General features: G+C 37.5%; 1 protein-coding gene across 6 annotated transcripts in view; it reads left to right on the top strand.

The window, feature by feature from the left end:
• The first annotated feature begins 1,659 nt into the window (after positions 1 to 1,659).
• LOC137063075 (HMG box transcription factor BBX) overlaps positions 1,660 to 20,647 on the top strand; it is a 51,304-nt gene continuing 32,316 nt past the window's right edge. For 2 of the 6 annotated variants that reach the window (XM_067434108.1, XM_067434107.1), the window contains exons 1-2: positions 3,549 to 3,883; positions 12,403 to 12,484. The gene's annotated coding sequence lies outside the window, so the exon portion shown is untranslated. Of the gene's footprint in view, positions 1,768 to 3,548; positions 3,884 to 12,402; positions 12,485 to 20,647 lie in introns of those variants that run through there. The other 4 variants (XM_067434104.1, XM_067434103.1, XM_067434106.1 and 1 more) reach the window with 4 other exon arrangements.

Genomic DNA, 20,647 nt, shown 5'->3' on the forward strand with positions numbered 1-20,647 from the left:
TATAATTCCCTCTCAAAAGAGAGGGACTGTACACAAAGGAGCCGTTTACAGAAAGGGGACAATGGAATTCTGAAGCCCTTATTATCACTCTCAGGACTCTGAAAGATGGGAAGGGTTAATAAAGACCAAAGCAAACACCTTGATTTATTTCTAAAACACTTCTTTTGAAAGCAATAATCTGATCAGTCATTAATGTGATTTTCCTCAACTCACTCTCTCTTTCAATCTCTCAACGGCTCCATTTTACAAAAAGCCTCATGCTGTTTTAATGTGATTAATCAAAATACAACTTTTGTGGGAACAGAATGTCTCATCAAACTTATCTGACCAGGAGGTTAATGATTGGCCCATTAGATTAACTTACAGAGGCTGATTCTTGAGTGGTAGTTTTGTTACAGTCAATCCACTTTCATTAAGCAGTAATTAATAATCACATGGTTTCTTATGGAATATCACGTTTCACATTCATGTGGTTTTGCTGCATAACTCATAAAAATATGATAAACAGGCTAAGTGACAAACTCAGTGATTCAGTTACATTAAATTTAAGTAAGCTATAGTCAAGTAACCATCACATTCTTTACTAAGCATTATAACTTTTCATAGTCCGTCAGAGAAAATAGCAATAATCTATAAATTTGTCAAATGTATCTTGTAGAACATTTTCAAGGTAGCTCACTACAAAAGATAGGAGTGCACACATTTAGGCTATAGGCTACTACAAAAAGTAAAACGTTTAGCTAGCCTACTAGGTGATTTGCTGGTCTTAGCTGGTTTACAATAGCTTGGCCAAGCACGCACGCTGACTAACTTAACCAGCCTGGGAGAAAAGCTAAAACCAGCAAACCAGTTTAGGCTGGTATGTTGTTTTTGTTAGTTTTTTCCCCCAGCGAAAATAAAGTTTAATGTCATATTGCACGAAAGATTGGCAGAAAAGCGTGAACTTAACAGTTATAAAAACATCTCGTCGCTCAGGTACGATTCTGCCTCTGTTGACCCCCCCTCTTCCTCTTCCTCGATCCTCATCATCATTCATCAATATCAACGTGAACATAAATAGCTTGTTTTATTACAGCTCGTGTATGACCAAAGCGATATGTAGAGGTGATAATGCGATGTCCACTTTCGTGTTAGCACGTAGATCAGTATCAAGAAAAACTCTCATAAAGAGGGCAACGCGACAGGAAAACCGTGGACCAGTGTGTGTGAGAACGATCGAGGCTGTGACACGAATGTTCACATGCATGGTTCATCGTCTCTTAACCACACTGAGCATTCAATAGTCGTATGTAAAGAGTGAATACAGGGCAAATACATCCATGTTGTTCACTAATGTGTGTTTTGCACTCGGGGACTGTTTAGTGTGAAGCGTATGTCACTCGCTCTCTTTTTTTCTTGATGGCGTCTCTATATCGATAAATTCACACCCCCTGTTGATCTAATGAATGACAATGCACACTTCTTCTGTAACTCTTGTGTGTCTTGTGTGTTATGTTAATGTCTAGGACATTATGAAGATGTGGTTTTAATCTCTCTATCTCGGAACCGTGCCGAAATGTTTCGCGCACTCTGAGTGGTTGTCTTGGGCTGTCACTCAAGCGCCCGGCCAATCATAACTGTCCTTACATGAAAACTATATTTTCACTCACTGCATGTACAGTAGACTGTATGTTGCACACACAAAAAAGTGAACAGAGAAAGACACCATCGAAGGGGTGCGAGAGGTGGACAACGAAGCTGTTAAGTCACTTTGGTGGCCTGTTGCAGGTAAGTGGCGACGCACATGCACTGTTAGACTTTATTTCACCAGCGTAACGTCGATCTGACACTAATATACAACATCCAGGAAGCTCTAGAGAGATAGTGGATCTGAATCAGAAAAGCATTCCCAGCATGGTGGTGTCATCCTCTAGAAGTAGGTGCAGTGAATCAACTTAAATGCAGCACAGAAGTTTAGGCAGAATGGTTTGACTCTAAACCCTCCAGTTCAAAATGAGAAGTGTGTTTTGTAACAAGGTAGCTGGTCTAAGATGGTTCACCAGCAACAAACCAGCCATCAGTCAGTCATATCAGCTTAAGGTAGTCAAGCATGTTCTTTCAACATTTGTAGCTGGTCTAAGATGGTCATTAAGCTGGTAGACCAGCAACAAACCAGTAATGGCAGCTGGTGGTCAGGTAGATTTTTGCAACATTTTAGCTAATCTAAGATGGTCATTAAGCTCTTTAACAAGCAAAAAACAACAACTACAACAAAAAACGGTGATTTGTCAACCCTTAGTGGCAAAAAACAAAATAATTATATATATATTATTTTATATATACACACACACACACACATATATATAAAACACAATTATGATGTGACGGGTAGTCATGTTGTGCACTAGAATGTACCAAATCAACTAATCTACTACAATGTGTTTAAAGCGTTTTACTGGTTTCTAGCTGACCAGCAACAAACCAGCTATATGTCATTCATACCAACTTAAAATGGTCAACCATGTTTTTGTAACATGGTCTAAGATAGACATTAAGCTGGTTGGCCAGCAACAAACCAGCTACCAGCTGGTCATATGAGGTGGTGAAGCTAGTTTTTGTGTTTTGGTATGGTTTCTGGGCTTAGATGGTAAATTAGCAGCTACCAGCAACTGGTCAACCAGCTTATGATGATGATATAGTCATCACGGTTCACAAGTTAACTAGATGTGTTTTGGTTTGTTTTTTGGTTTAAGATGGTAAATAAGCTGGCAGACCAGCAACAAACCAACTACCGGCTAGAGATGTGAGGTGATCAACCTTGTAACTGTTCAACCATCTGCTGATTATGATGATGCTATCTTCACTGTTCACAAACAAACTAGATGTGTTTTGGTATGGTTGCTGGTTGTGGCTGGTTTTAAGATGGTAAATAAGCTAGACCAGCAACAAACCAGCCACTGGCTAGTTATGTGAGGTGGTCAAGCTGGTTTATGGAACCTTGTGACTGGTCAACTAGCTAATTATGATGATGATAGTCTAGCCACACACTGTTCACAGACTAACTAGATGTGTTTTGGTATGGTCACTGGTTGGTAGCTGGTTTAAGATGGTAAACAAGCTGGTAGACCAGCAATAAACCAGCTACAAGCTAGTCATGTGAGGTGGTCAAACTGGTTTATGAAACCTAACTGCTCAACCAGCTTATTATGATGATGAAGACGATGATGATGATGATGATGATGATGGTGATATAGTCCAGCCACACACTGTTCACAAACTAATTAGATGGTAGCTGGTTTCTGGCTGGACAAGATAGTTTGCAAGCTTTGACCAGCTAATGACCGGTCATTAGCTGGTCAAAGCTTGCAAACTATCATGGACAAGGAGCAAACCATCTACCAGGTCATTAGGAGGTAATGCAACCAGCTAGAACCCAGATATAATATAATCAGATTTCGCACTAGACTGGATTTTCTGACAGGACACCGACTGAATGATGATGATGAGGATGATGATGATGTGACACGGTAGGCCAGTGAGTCCAGCGCTGTGAACATCCACACACACTGTGCACACGGGCTTCATAACAGAGCAGTCAGTGGGAACACTTGAACGCACGGAGGGGGAGGAGAGAAAACAAACCGAGAAAATTGTTGTCCTGAAACGAAAGTACCAACACCAAGTGACTGGGTCCCCACCGTTATTCGTTTTCGGAGTGATCGGCGCGATTGTGATGTAGTTTTGTCGACTTCACGCTGCGGTGTTGCTCCCTTCCAAGCATCCGGTAAAAAATATAAGTGTCTGTGGGGCTACTGTACGGACGGCCAGTGCAGAACTGTTCTGATGTGTCAATAAGTTTGAGGCTGGAATGAGAAGGCCCTGGCGTTTCGACCGGATTTCAGGGGTAAGTTTGCTTTCACATATGCCGTGATGACTGAAAACTTGAACATATTTTGTTTTTGAAAAGCCCGAGTTCCGATTGATCGGGAGCTCTCGCTTAGACCGTGCGAAATACGTGCCAGTTTGTTGTGCTTCTGCATAAACAACTTTTGTGATATGCGAGTGTGACACCTGCTCTCACCGAACATCAGGGTTTCTGTGAAATTCACGACGATTTAACATGTACGACCGACCGTACGATTATTATATGGGTCTGCTAATGACACGTTCAGGCGAGCTAGAGCAATCTCGCATCACAGGGGCTAGCAGGCTAGCCAGCTACTTTTATTCTATCTGACTAAACGGAGCGAGAAACCCGAGCACAAAACCGTCTCATCTGAAAAGTCTGCCCTGAAAACCCCTAGTTTAAGTAATGAAAGCTTGTGGAGGGGTATCTCTCTCTGAAAATGCCCTGGCGGAGTTTGACAGGAGTGAGATTTATACTTCATCTTCCCCAAAGCAAGATGGACTCTCGGCTGTCTGTCTTGTCAGAGCCCAGATCGACATTTTGCACCGAGATGCAAACCGAGCACAGTTCAGATAAGGGGTCAAATTAGTTATAAAACAAGCACGATGGCTTAAATAATCAGAGGATATCGTCGACATGGTGCTTTGTGGAGTTCTTGATTCGGTGTTCGACAGTTGTGCAGGGACACACACACACGCACGCACACACAGAGCACCCCGGCTGTACCTGAAAGCGAAACGCTGCAATACTGTACAGATCGTCCATCCACTCGACAAAACTGTGTCGGATTTGCTTTAATACGACCTACATGAACGATCTGAAGTATGGCAAGCCTTATAAACATTGCTTTCTTAACTTGTGTCTTTATTAACGTTACTAGGTCTTATTGGGGATTTTCACACTTGATAGTAAGTAACCCCAGGGTAAAACCAAATAATTAATCTTTCACATTGCTCATAATTTTAACGGGGTTAACAATTAATTCTGGGTATTCATAATTGGTGTGAATCGTCACTGGTCTCATGATTCAAGTCGATTACGAGTATCATGTCAGCGATTACTTGTGTCCTCAATTTTCAAAATGATTGCACATGGCTGCATTTTTGTCAGTGAATAAAAGCAGACAAATTTATGAACTTACTTCATTTTACACTTTCAGAATATAGCATACATCAAACACAACTTAAGTCTGAACATTGCAGATGACAGGGCCATTTAAGTCTAAGAAACAATATTGAATACTAAAAATGCATGAAACTGTCAAGTAGTGTAGTTAGGTTACAATAACGCTCACACACTTGCACGCACACTCACGTGCATGCATTCACACACTGTAAATGTTAAAATTGTAGGTGCATTTTATCACTCGCTTTTGTATTTCACCTCCCTGTGCCATTTTACACTTGCGCATATGTGACAAATGATGTCAGAGAAACATCAGTAGGCTATCGATTATGGTCTATGACGTTATTGATGCAGATTTCTTCCACATCGCGATGCATCAATGCAACGATTGATTTCAACACCCCAATGATTTCAATATATATTGCCCTGTATTATCAAGTTTATCCTGAATTCATTTTTTGGACTATAAAGGTAAGAATGAAATGATCTCCTCTTCGTCGCCATTTGATATTTTTCTCCTCCAACGCTGAACCTACTGTATACCACACACAGTGTTTCCACGATCGTCCAAAGCAAGTGAATATGAGGCACACGTTTGGTTTTCTATTGCAAAGCATCTAGCCGTAACATTCTAACACTGCATTGCTTCACAGTGTAGAAGTTTTGGCATCGCAATGGAGGATAACACTGCAAAAACTATGTTAACCCCGGGTAAAAAGCAATGCTACTGCTTCTACATTACAAGTGTGAAATGCACTTTTACTCCAGATAAGTTTAGAAAGATGATAACCTGGGGTTAAGCACAGTTTGGAAAGCCCTATTATTTAAATTCACTTTTACTGTTCATTAGATGTAAATATGCTGATGAACAGGTGTTCACATTAACAGTGATCTGCAGTGTAAAAACAAACAGGAAGTAATTGATTCAGCATAATAATAAAAGATTATGACCGTTAGCCATGCAAAAAGTTGTAGAGTTACATTTTATGCAAGCGTGCATGAGTATGAACGGCGACTGTAAACCAGCAGTAGCGACTCACTGATGTCTAGCAATTTAATTGCTCCCAGTGTGAGCGGCCATTCATGACTATAAGTGAGAATGCGTAGCCATGAAAGGGAATTCTGGACATCCAAGTGTAACTGATCGTCAAAAAAAAGATCAAATGTAAGGTGGGAACTTGGTTCAATCCATTGGTTGTTGATTGGATTTTGAGATGTGGGTGTTGTAACCAAAAGTGGAGGCAGACAAACGTGAGCTTGCAAGTGCTGAGTTTAAGCGGACTAAATGATTGGAGAAGTCTGACATATGTCACCAGAGAGAAAGCTTGTCATTTTCACATGAAAATCCAGTTATAGTGTTTTGTTTAAACTAGGGATGCAACAATACAGTTAGTCCACGGTTCAATACATACCTCTTCTTTTCTTTATTTACGAGATGTACTTCTTACATCTTTTCTTTATTTTACTTAAAAGACTTGAAAAACCTTACTTAAACTTAAAACTTTACTTAAAAAAAACCTTTTACACATTCCTAGTGTATTGTATAATATAAAATAAATAAATATATAGATTTACAGTGGCAGCTCAGAGATATACAGCAGCATTTAAGTATGAAATTGAATTAATAAATGTAAGCTACAATTAAAACTATATAGTCGTCAATAAACAATATACATTGATTGAAAGCTACTGTATTACTTTATTCAAGTAATAATTATATTTTTTTGCTTTCTTTGTCTATTTTAAAGGTGCCCTAGGATGAAAAATTAAATTCACCTTGCCATAGTGAAATAATAAGAGTTCAGTACATGGACATCTCATACTGTGAGTCTCAAACACCATTACCTCCTACTTATGTAAATCTCGTGAATGAAAAACACCACGGAAAAATAAGTGCTTCTCAACATAAGGCCAACCATGACGCAAGCGTTGGGGATCATTTATATGTACGCCCACAACATTTGTATCTGTCCAAACATGTTCATTGTCAGGCGGAACTGATGGAGCCGTATCATCGGGACTGCAGATAAACAAGCGACACTTGAGGATAGCGAAAACGGCTCTCATGGACACACATGTCATGTTCCAGGCTGTGCAGGAGACGTGAGGACTTTTCATATGTCAACATGGTTGAGGTTTATTATAATCGGATACCACAACAATTTAATTCAAAATCGTTGGTTTGTTCGGCCCATTTCAAGCAAGCTTCGCTCACCGTCTTAAACTGAAGAAAGGGGCAACTGTATTCCTGCAAGCAGTAAGTAGCGGTAAGCAGTAAAAAGTAGGGATTTTATCCACTTATTGACTGTTTAAAAAATGTTTTGATTAAATTAAAAGTTTCTTAGAGAGACCGCATTGTTTAGATAACGCAAGATACTAGTACAGTAATAGGAATCTCCAAGTACCATACAAAACTAAATAGTGTCTAATGACAAAGGTTAATATTATTTTGTATAACAAAATACAACCGTAGATACGCTGCTTACAGATCGTTCACCCGATCCTTCTAGCAAACGTTACCTTTTCCACCAAGTTAAAACGACTGATTTGACAAGGCTAAAATATGTTATATATTTATATATTTGAGAACTGAAGTAGGCCTTGATGTTTTTGCATGCTTGTATTTCAGAGTACATCACAGTCACTGCGTAGCCTACATTGTGACTAACGTTATATAAACATGTAATATCGTTGACGAGAAAAGAAACGTCTAAACTGTAGACTGAATGACACTTTAAGCAGAACACCTCAAATGGAGATTGCTGAAATGCAGCTTACTTGTTTATTGGTGTTTTCAGGTCATCCGCGCGAGAGAGATTCATGCGTTCATGCTCAGAGGTTAACCGGGCTGAGTGAGAATATACCGGTGTGTGTCAACTCGCTTTCGGTCGGAGAGGAGAGCGCAGCTGGTATCGATACTGTAAAAACTGAGAATCGCATCGTTTCAGATATTCCAGTATCGATACATATCGAAATATCGATATTTTTGACAACACTAGTTACTACTTTAGCCTACTATAATATTGAAGGTAAAAAGTAATGCATTCGTATACAAACACTTAAATTACACTCAATTTTGTTTGTTTTTTTAAGTAAAAAAGTTTTAATATTAACTTCAATTACATAATCATATTTCTACTCCAATTTCGTTTTGAAATTAAATAACATAAACATTATTTAAATTAATTATACATTAGTTAAATATTGAAGAACATTACAAATTATCATGAATAACCTATCTAATATTGTGCATATATTTATTAAAATGCAAATTTTTTGATTTCATGTGACATATGGATTTCAGTAAGATGATGTACTCTATCTTTTAACACACTTTCAGATGCTCATTTATGTTTATTTCATGCTGTAACTGGTATTAAAGTGCATGAGTTCACGTGAGCTGCACCAGAGCGCCAAAACTTGAAATCTGAGACTTTGTTTCTTAATAGTAACAAAGCACAAAGATTATTGTGATTTATTGGATGCAAGGTGCGCTACAATATCCCGTTCCTTTATCAACTGAAAAAAGGATCGATATTCTTGGGATTTAAGAATCAATATCGTTTCGTAAAAAATGACAATCAATTAAAATCGAGAAATCAATATTTTTTTACCCAGCCCTAATGATGATAGAAGTTGCACTGTATATTTAAACATACCTATTGATGTTCATGCATGTATTTTCATGCTATAACTCAGCAAGACTCGTGCTGCCGCTTGAACTGAATGCTATTTATTGTTTGAATTTTCCAATAAAATAAATAGAATTTGAAAGCTCTTCACAATTTATTAGATGGGAGGTGACTAAAAAATGTTTAGTCTAGAGAAAAACCATGGACCTGGCTACAGGTGATTGTCAAATAGAGCCTGCTTTAATGTTGCTTTTTTAAATGAATATTTTTGACAGCCCTAAATTTAACACAAGACATTCTCTTCACACACAATATGAGTTGCAGTCTGACACATTTTTTTGCCCCCTTTTGATGGACAGGATATAATCATACCTGATCATCGTCTGATTTTAAACAATCAACAGATGGCCAATACAGAAAATAATTTCCTTTATTGGCTGATACTGATTATTGGTTGATACATTCCTGCATCCCTGAAAACTTTTTTTGTTGTTGTTGAAAATACTGTTTTAGCATCCTGCATGTTTGTGCTTTTGAACACAGACCCGCTTACAATTTAAGGATACATAAATAAATGTTTATAATTTGTTCAAGAGGTTAATCGATGGTTACATTGTTTATTGAGATGATACTAAAAAAGGTTTTAAACATAAATACATCAATACTTCAATTATTTATTTATAAGAACTTGCAGCTAATTTCTAAATTGTTAACATACCACTTATTAATAAGTTATAAAAAATATTGTCATGTTTTGTAAATGATTAGTTCATCATTAACTAATAATTTATAAATAACTTATGACGGAACATTTGTTAAATGTTAGCTTATCACTTATAAATATGAATGGAGAGCCATGCTTGGATTAGTTCATCATTAAAGTTAGGGTAGGTAAGAATTGGTTAGTATTTAAATGTTCTTTATATATCAATACATAATTTAAAATGTAAGTACTCTAAAAACGAAAGTATAAAATTTGAGTGTCTGTAGACCTCTCACGACTGTTTTAAAGACAGCTCATTATTTCCATTCACTCCACTTTCTCCCTTCTGGGCTCTTTCCAAAGCCATGCCCCAAAAATAAATGAACGCGTCTCACCGACCAATCAGCTGGAAGACGCATTATTTACCTCAGACGAGCAGTGTGCATGTAGTGACATCATGTCAGAATCACATGTAATAAAAAATCTAACTTCATCAGTAATATAAACAAATAAGATGTCTTTTAGTACTCACTATCAAGCTAGAATACCAATACTGGTAAAGTTTAAAATATATTTTAGTTTAATACGGTAACAAGCTAGTTATATTTATAAGGCAAAGCTAAAAACGAGTAGCATTGATTAAAAAAAATCCAATAACATCAGTTATACTGCGATGAAGATAAATTTTGTGTAAAATTCATAACAAATACTGTGTTGAACAATGAACAACAATGAAAGCATTGTTGATTAGTAGTAGCTAAAGCTAACTTAGTTCTAAAAAAACGTTCCTGGATGCGGTGTACTAGCTTTTACACATGCATTTTGTTATCTAAAGTTAAATTTTGCGAAATTCAACACGACAGCGATCAACTTGAGCTAAGTATATTAAGTATTTATCATCTCTACTAACGTTAATGGCTAAGTGTATAATATTGTAACTTTATGCTAAGTAATGTTATGCTATATTAAGCAGCTACATGTGCTAGTGATACATGCTTCATAAAAACATAAACCGAAAAAATGTATAATCAAAATGAAAGATTACCTGTCCAGCAGAAATACAGTCAGCAATGAGTCGTTTTTCAGTCCCTTGAGGTCCCTCAGTTCTTGACATCGTTGTAAAGCCACGCTGATAATTACTGGCGTTTGATTTCTTTGTTTATCCAAAGACTTTTTATGGATTGCCTTTACTTGTAGGCCTACTGTCTTCCTTTTTTTTTTGCATTGTTTGCCTTCGCTGACTGCAAAACCCGGCACTGTGCATTTTGAATGCTTTTGCTCTTCCTACTAGGGGTGCGCGCATGTGTGGGCAGATCCTGTAGCGAAAGCGTTGGTTGTCATGGTAGCGAGAGAGAGTGACAGTCGCCCAAGCCAATCACTTGTTTCGTCCCGAACGAAAATAATGAGCAGTGTTTATTGCAGATTAAAAAGTCTAGAGTCACTTGATTTTTATACTCTCTTTTTCAGAGTACTTACATTTTAATTATGTTTTGACATATAAAGAAAGTTTAAACAAATTTGGACAAAAGTGTTTTAGATCATTCTTACCTACCCCACCTTTAACAAATTACTTATAAGTGACTTATAACTGAATGTTAATGGCAGCCACGAAATTAGGGGCTGAATTTGAAATTGCATATTAATCAATTCAGTCAGGGTAGATCTCGGCACACTGACAATCTTTGCTCAAAAAAGGTTGGGCACCCCTGCTCTATAAAACCTGTTACTTCATAATTTGGGTGCAATTTCACCAAGATTAATAGCATACAATCCGTTTAAACAATCATCTATCTTCTGTTTCCTGCGCTTCATAGATGCCGCCATGTCAGATAGGAAAGTCATCAACCCAAGCATCAGTATCCAAAGACCAAATTATTTTGACACATAGCAGGCATAAAATATATTTAAACTAAGATGTTATCTTGGCAGAATGCTAAGTTATGAATCAAATAAGATGTTCCTGAGATTTCGGTGATGACAAGGAAAAGTCGGAACCCGTCAGAGTTTTCTTGCTTTTCTCTCACTGACCTCGTGCAGATTGATATTACGGCCTTTGTGCACTTTCTAATGGGAAAAAATAAGTTTCTGAACTGAATGATATAAGAATCAGCAAGTGTTTCTGCACCGATAGTAAACCCAGAGACCATTGAAATCAATGTTTTGACGTATGATTTTTAGACTGTATTTTTGTTTACACAAAAGAAAATATAGTGACAATATAGTCAATAAAATCATTAATTTCTTTATTTATCATCTTATAAATTAAAATAAATACTGTATCTTTCATTTTACAGCAGTAAACACACGTTATTGTAATTTTTATGGCTATGACTACTTTGACTCTTATTCTCATAATTAGATTATGCAACTTTAGCTGGGATTTCACAGACAGGGTCAAAAATATCCAATAAATTATCACTAGTGTCAAATTAATGAATTCTAATATGTTTAAGTTGTAAGAGCTATTGGTCTGGATATCGTTTTCGATATCAGTGCCGTGACTTTGATGCCGCCTCCTAAAACCACTTTTTAAAAAGTTTTAAATTGACGAGATTAAACTCTTAGTTATCGAAATTTGGTATCGAACGACAAGACCTTTTCCGATACTCGGGCGGTACCTAAAAGAGATCAAACTATCTAGTAGTAATCTGAAAATCATTGTCTGTTCACTTGTTGTTGCTGTAAATCACTGTCATGTTGAATGACACTTTTGTGTTCGTACCATTAAAAGTACTAGTAAATATTAGTTATAAGGAGCAAATGTTACTACAGCTTGCCATAACTGAAGTAGATTAAATGAATTCAATGTATGCTGTGAGCAATGTCAAAACTTTATGCTTCCATCAATAACACCAAAGATGCCACCTTAGTTTGAAGCTGAAGCAGTGCACGGATGCCTCGAATGAATCAAATCTACAACGCACAGTTAAATTGTGGCTGATTGATGAGGTCGGACTTGGGACAGCAGCGTTATTTGGTGCATTTGGCTTTGCTTTCTACGATTTATTCCTGTACTGAGGGCACAGTGTGTTTTTTTTGTTTGTTTTACTTTGTAGGTCATCTTCATCGCATGATACAGCCTGACTGACAGATCCATCCTCATCTTTCAAATACCGTATTTCCATATTCTGTGGCTCTGTAAGTACGCCTTCACTTCATGCCATGTGTTTTTCCCTTTCATCGGTTGTTATATCGCTTAAATTCACAGACTAATTGGGATCTGATGCCTTAACATTACAGATCAAACACTCATTACATCACAGATTTTAAGCTCGTGTCTGTACATAATCACCTGCTTATTGGGTTGTGCTCAATCCGAGATAAAACACATATTCATTCTTCAACCTTTTATCATGCAAAGAGCCAGTCTGTTCAAACATGATTTACTTTTCTGAATGACTGCATCAATCACAAAGTGTACATTTGATTATCATATTATGGCATATTATAAAACGTATAGCATGTTATTCCTTTAACCCGTCCATCGTAATCTAATCTGTAAGAATTGACTATAAATACCACATTGTTTTTGCTATTGGACATTGGCTTTGTGACATTGCAGTGCATATCTAATACATCATATTCATATTTTAATCAAATTGATTTTATTAAAAGAAAAATGTAAAAAGTGTTCCTTCTCTGGTATTTATAATTTGACTCATATTTTAAAGATCAGTAACGATGTTTGGCCTTTCAAATTTGTAGCTCTGAGATGTATGTTTTTTATTTTTTTTAATCAAAGGCAATACAGAAATTGTTATAAAATGTGAGATATTATGAAATGCTAAAAGTTCCTAATCAAATTTTGATATTTTAACAATGCTTTTAATTTTCATCATCCTATACTTAAGACCAGCAAAGGGATTTTCTTTAAAAGGATAGTTCACCCAAGAATGAAAATTAGCCCATGTTTTACTCATCCTCAAGCCATCCTAGGTGTATATGGCATTCTTCTTTTAGACAAACACAATCAGAGTTATATTAAAAAAAATGTCCTGGCTCTTCCAAGCGTTATAATGGCAGCCCAAAAGTTTAAAAAAAATGTGCATCTATTCATCATAAAAGTAATCCACATGGTTCCGGGGGGTTAATAAAGGTATTTTAAAGTGAATCGATGGGTTTATGTAAGAAAAATATCCATATTTAACATATAAAGTAAATATCTAGTTTCCGGCGGACCGTCTACCATATTCATCTTGCGAAGAAAATGTAACACCTCTCGCGGTTTAAAACGCTTTCGCTATGTCCAACGCCATCATTTTTCGTAATTTGAATACGGACGGCGATTATAATGAGAAATGCACTTTTATGGGCTTCAAATTTTGGGCTGCCATTATAAAGCTTGGGTGAGCCAGGAGATTTAAAAAAAATATTACTCAGATTGTATTTGTCTGAAAGAAGAATGTCATACACACCTAGGGTGGCTTGAGGGTGAGTAAATCATGGGCTAATTTCCATTTCTGGGTGAACTAACCCTTAAATTAATCTTTCTTTAGATCAGTTGAACCCTAATTACGAATTCATCAAACATTCATTGAATGTTTATGCTATTCATTTTAGATAATAGTTTGATAAAGCAAACCCAAGTTCACTGTTGATATTTTACACATGAAAACCAAAACGACTGTTGTTTTCTGAACATTTCCACATTCAGACTTTTGAAGGTTTGTATCGCATTCATCCAAATTTCATTATTAAAGTTTGATTATATTCTATTATTTAGGCTGGTAAGTAGCAATTACTTTTTTTAAAATAAGAATTATTTGTATGATTTGGATATTATGCAATAATACAATGTAATTAATAATATTATACCCTTAATCCATTACACATTTCAGTTGATCAGTTATTATAAAGCATATAATATAATTAAGCTATAGAATCAGTTGATAAAACTTTTAACCACATGTGAATATATTAGCAAATATAAAAACTAACTTCACAACTTTTACTTGCACTGATATATAGCAAGATGTTTTCTTTTAGTTCTCCTCTTTTATGGGCAGCTTTTTTCTTTGTGCTATGTATTTTTCAATCTCATAATATTCTGCAGGCGAGAGAAGTGAGTGAAATGAAATGTGATTGGCTGTTCCCTGCTGATGTCTCACTTTTATGTGCACATGCTCTATTGTTTTCATAAACTCAGGATCAAAGCCTAAGATGACAGAGAAAGTTGATGATCATGGCACCAACAAAGACTGATTGGATTGGTTTTGTCAACTCAAAACTAATCCTGTAACCCTGAGTTTGTTCAACTATGTAAAGCAGCCTTTAGGCTTAAAGCCACATTTTTGGTCTGTATGATTGCATTCTGAAAGAGACTGAAAGATAGATGGTGCAATGAGGAATCTTGCCACACCTCTGCAGTGTTAGTTAGAATCTCTTGAAGCATCGAAAATACATTTTGGTCCAAAAATAACAAAAACCACGACTTTATTCAGCATTGTCTTCTCTTCCACATTTGTTTTCAATCCTCAAATAAAGATTCAAACGATTATGAATCAGCGTATCATGATTCGGATCGCCAATGTCACGTGATTTTTGTTATTTTTAGACCAAAATGTATTTTCGATGCTTCCAGAGATTCTAAATAACTAACTAAAGTCACATATGGACTACTTTGATGATGTTTTTATTCCCTTTCTGGACATGGACAGTATAGTGTGCATACACTTAGATACGCTCTCAGACTAAATATTAAATATCTTAAACTGTGTTCTGAAGATGAACGGAGGTCTTACAGGTGTGAAACGACATTAGGGTGAGTCATTAATGACATCAATTTAATTTTTGAGAGAACTAACCCTTTAACAGAGCAGATACATTAGATACTGACAAACAGGTAGCAAGTTGTTGCACCTGATTACTGTCTAATAAAACCTTTTAAGCTTTATGCTTGCTTTTGATATAGAGCAATTTAGACTGCATTCATATTAAAGTTATTATTAATGTCATGCCACCAGGGTTACATTCAGATAAATCTATCCATTTGTTTAATCTTGGATGGTTTAAAAGATATAGAATAGGATTAAATCACTAGCTTTAAACAGGTTTCTTGGAAGTATAACGGCAAACCTGTTGCAAGTGCTGCATCCCTCTATTGGTTGTGAGGTTTCAAACTCTAGTTTCATTCAAATTTTGGAAATTTAGATATAATTCATTTTTGAACGTTGTCCTAGGGCTGGGCGATAAATCGATTTTATGGATTAATTCGAGTTTTTAGTTTACGACGATTTTTGTGAATGAAAATCGGCTTTCTCTTTAAAATCCGCCGATGCTCCCCTCTGGGCTCCCGTAATGGCTCAGCACTCCCCGCGCGCGTTTGCCACAGAGGTACACAAACAACAAGGATAGCGTCAACATACAGTGTCATTCGTAATTGGTTCAGTTTTTCACAGAACAGTTAACAATACCCGCTGCAAAGTGTGTTTGAAGTCTGAACCGAACCGCGCTAGGTTACTCATTTAAAGCTGCGCTCACACACGGGCTAATCTCGTGACAGACACGATACACAGCGCTGGTGATCCAGTGAGAGACCGTTCAAATCAACACACCAACCATCGCTACTGTGATCTAGTGGAAGCGGTCGGCGCACAATTCTGTTATAAACCACAGATATCAGATCAAACAGAGCGGAGCGAAGGTCAGGGGTTTCAGTCACAAATCACCAACATTCACCATGATTTACTGTAAAACCACATGGATTTAATGTTGTTGTTGTCATTATTTATCTCAGGATTCGTACAACCTTTTGAGATTGAAATTCAAGCACTTTCCAATGGTTTTCAAGAGCTTCACACTTATTTCCAGCACTTCAAAGCTCTAAATATCCGATTGTAATGTTATTTTTAATGTGATTGTTTGTAAAACTAAAAGTTTAAAGGGGGTCTTGTGAAAGAAATAGTGGAATGTTTTTTTTAGTTTATTTTTTTAAAATGTGTAATCCATTTTGTAGCATTTTTATTTTAAAAAAAGATATGAAATGCCCACCACTATAACCAGCAGAAGAGCACTTATTGATTTATTAGCCACTCCCTAATGTATGGAGAAAAGTACGAAGTCACAGTCTCAGGAAAAACTAAACTTTTCTTCAAATTGTGAAATTACAGTAAAGTAAAGAGCTCCTTTAATAATCACTGAAGCTGTCGATCAGTTCAGTGTGAGACTATTGAAAAACAATGCTAATCTATATTTAATAAGAGCATAAAATTTACATTTTCCCTATACTTTTTTGCACATTACTGTTGTTAATAAAAGTGACTTTTATCTGCATATCAATTCATAAACCTTTGATATGTATATTGTATATTGCAAAAGATAAATAAATGGTGCCCATTTATACTGTGGAATAGTCGGGGGTTATTCACATGCTGAAAGTTTTGCACCCCAGATGGCACTTCTACCAAGCCGCAAATATTTAATTTTACCTAAACAAAATAAAGTTAAAACTTGTTTTGAACAATTTCTTTGTCATCTGCAGATTGATTTTAAGTAGGAGGGGGGAAAAATCGTTTTAAATCGTAAATCGAATTTTTTTGTGAAAAAATCGGGGATTTTTTTTTGGGGCCATATCGCCCAGCCCTACGTTGTCCTTGCATGGCAAATGCATGAGAGTACATAAGATAGGAAGGTCGGAGAATCCATACAAGCATAAAATGCATGCAGGAAGGGTCTTTCAAAATTTCCAGTTGAATTGTATCATGTTGCCTGAACTGAAAACAAAGCATTCACTTTTAACACAGATTTCCTTTGACAGTAATGATATTGGTATTCACACCAGAGGGGCAGAAACATAGTTAATCAGAGAATCAGTTCACTCAAACTAAGATCAAATAATACATGATCAAATGTCTACGAGATTTATAAGAGTTATTAATCAAGTCTGATTGTTTAATTTGATTATTTATTAAGCTTAATGCTTTTTTCCCCACACATATTTTAAAAGTAATATTAACCAGGGCTTGACATTAACCTTTTTATTTTAACAACCAATGTGGCATTTTCACTAGCCACACTTTTGACATTCATACCATGGGGAAAACTGCCAGATAAATATTTGGCAGCAGGTATATTAGACACTAGATACTGCTGTCACTTTAAGACCTGATGCATGGATCCATTATACTGTTACACATGAGTTTTCTTTAACAACTGTAACATGACTCGCAAAGACCAGCATTTTGACATTATTTTGTGTGTATTTGACTGTTTAATTGCAATAAGCAATGAAAAATAACTAAGTTTAGTACTGAGAGTACTTTATGTGCCACACTTTGGGTGTGAGAGCACAAAATCTGCGGGAAAGAGTTAAATTATTAGAAATCCCACGCCCTGTATTCAAGCCCTTTAACACCAACATTATTCATCTGGAGCAAATGATGAATGAGTTTCAGCGAGTGAGTGAGGGGAGACGGGCATGTGTTTAACTCGCAGAGAGAGAGAGAGAGAGACAGAGACAGAGACAGAGACAGAGAGAGAGAGAGAGAGAGAGAGAGAGAGAGAGAGAGAGAGAGAGAGAGAGAAGTTGATACCATAACTATTCTGTGGAAAATGAGTTTTGGAAGTGCTACAGATATTTCAGTATCGATATGTATCATAAAAATCTACATTTTTGACAACACTCAGCCTAGATAGCAGTTATTTTACATGTTTTTTTTAAAGACTACTATTTAAAAATGTATATATGTATATATATATATATAAAATTCAACCCACCAAGCTGGCTATTCGGAGTCAGTGCTTACACACACCCGCATTTGGTGTTGGCAGGTCTTAATGTCAAAGCCCTGACCAACTTTCCAATGTGAATTCGTTTTTGTCATTTTTATTCTCATTTGATAATGTAAGCTCCTGTAATGTCCGTTTTATTGCACTTTATCAAGCCGTCACTCAATAAAAGGGGCTATTTCCACTCGGGCTGAACACCCATTAGTGCACATAGTGACCGGTCATAAAGGGAGAACTGCTGTCCTGAAAGACCTGATTGGTAGCTTTATGGAGCTCTATAGTGCTTTGGTTTTTCTTTCAGAAACAGAATCAGCATTCCCATAAATTAAACTTCTGTCATCATTTACTCAACTTCGTGTTGTTCCAAACCCACAAACATTTTTCTGTGGACCACAAAAAGAGATGAATGTCATATGAATGACTTGATACTGAATGCTGTCAGACCCCCGCTTTTTAAACCTCCAGAATATGATTTTTATTTTATTTTTTTTGTTTAAACAAAGGTTTATGCCTTAGGTCATGTATGGCTGAAAGTATATCTGGCGGGCCCTGGAACCATTTTGATGACATTAGTCTACCTTGTCGTTCAAGTGAGGAGTGGGACCATAATAGCATGAACTACTAGTGGTTCTCGCAATACTACAGGCATGGTTCGGTTAGGTTAGGTTAGAGCCCTAAAACAGAGAGACTTAGTTTAAATATTATATAGAATAGATCAAATTATAGTATGTCTAAGGGTGTACTCACACTAGCTAGTTTGAACCGTGCCCGAGTGCGTTTGACTACCAAAGCGCGGTTCGTTTGACTAGTGTGAGTGCTCCGAACCGTGCCCGGGCGCGGCTCGATTAGCCGGCCCTGGCCCGCTTGGAAGAGGTGGGCCAGAGCGCGATTCAGTTGGACTCGGGCGCGGTTCGCATGCAGTGTGAGCGCTAACCGTGCTGGAGTCCGTAATCAAAGCTGCAAAGTCCTTGCTGCACTTCAGCTGGTACCTTGCAAACCTCATAATACGAGCAGCACGATTACGTGAACATTTTCGCGCCACTAAGGCGACACATCTGTTTAACATCAGGCTGTGAGAGGGCTGTGGATCACCGTGGACCAAACGACACAAAATTATCCACAAAGAAAACAGAGCGATGGACTCCATTGTGTTCAGAGAGCACCGCTCTTTCTGTTTATCCCGAAACCGTCGCATCATAATGACGTAAGCGTGCTCCGGCACGAATGCTGAAACCCGAAAACCATCGCACCATAATGACGTAAGCGTGCTCCGGCACGAATGCTGAAACCCGAAAACCGTCGCACCATAATGACGTAAGCGTGCTCCGGCACGAATGCTGAAACCCGAAAACCGTCGCACCATAATGACGTAAGCGTGCTCCGGCACGAATGCTGAAACCCTATGTGAGTGCAGTCCAGCGGGGGAGTGGGGAGGGGAAACATTCGTACTCGGGCCCAGTTCATGGCAACCGTGCCTAGTGTGAGTACACCCATAGTAACCTCAATAAAACAACCAAAACAAATGTGTGTAACATTTTTATTTTTTTACAGCTAAAAGAGCCTGGGGTCAAATTTACCCCAGAGAACACAGATGCTACAAAATGACATTGGAAATATAGTGTCATGTTAATTGCAATATATTCAGAAGTTGTCCCCATTAAATTAGGAAAAGTCATCTAATCTGAAGCAAAAAAAAGGTCTGGCTGTGTGCTTCGGGTCATTGTCCAGGTGGAAGACCCAACCTCGACCCATCTTCAATGAAGAAGGTTATTCCCCAAAATCTCGCAATACATTGCCCCGGTCATCCTCTCCTTAATACAGTGCAGTTGACCTGTCTCATGTGCAGAAAAACACCCCAAAGCATGATGCTACCACCCACATGCTTCACAGTAGGGATGCTGTTCTTGGGATGGTACTCATCATTCTTCTTTCTCCAAACACGTTTAGTGGAATTATGACCAAAAAGTTCTATTTTGGTCTCATCTGACCACATGACTTTCTCCCATGACTCCTCTGGGTCATCCAAATGGTCATTGGCAAACTTAAGATGGGCCTGGACATGTGCTGGTTTAAGCAGGGAAACCTTCCGTGCCATGCATGATTTCAAACCATGACATCTTAGTGTATTACCAACGGTAACCTTGGAAAAGGTGGTCCCAGCTCTTTTCAGGTCATTGACCAGCTCCTCCTGTGTAGTTCTGGGCTGATTTCTCACCTTTCTTAGGATCATTGAGACCCTCTCGAGGTGAGATCTTGCATGGAGCCCCAGTCCGAGGGAGACTCAGTCATGTTTAGCTTCTTCCATTTTCTAATGATTGCTCCAACAGTGGACCTTTTTTCACTAAGCTGCTTGGCAATTTCCCCGTAGTCCTGTCCTGCCTTGTGGAGGTGTACAATTTTGTCTCTAGTGTCTTTGGACAGCTCTTTGGTCTTGGCCATGCTATTAGTTGTATTCTTACTGATTGTATGGCGTGGACAGGTGTCTTAATGCAACTAACAACCTCAAACAGGGGCATCTAATTTAGGAATATAAATGGAGTGGAGGTGGACATTTTAAAGGCAGACTAACAGGTC

The sequence above is a fragment of the Pseudorasbora parva genome, chromosome 23 (genome assembly GCF_024679245.1).
Source record: "Pseudorasbora parva isolate DD20220531a chromosome 23, ASM2467924v1, whole genome shotgun sequence".
Lineage (NCBI taxonomy): Eukaryota > Metazoa > Chordata > Actinopteri > Cypriniformes > Gobionidae > Pseudorasbora > Pseudorasbora parva.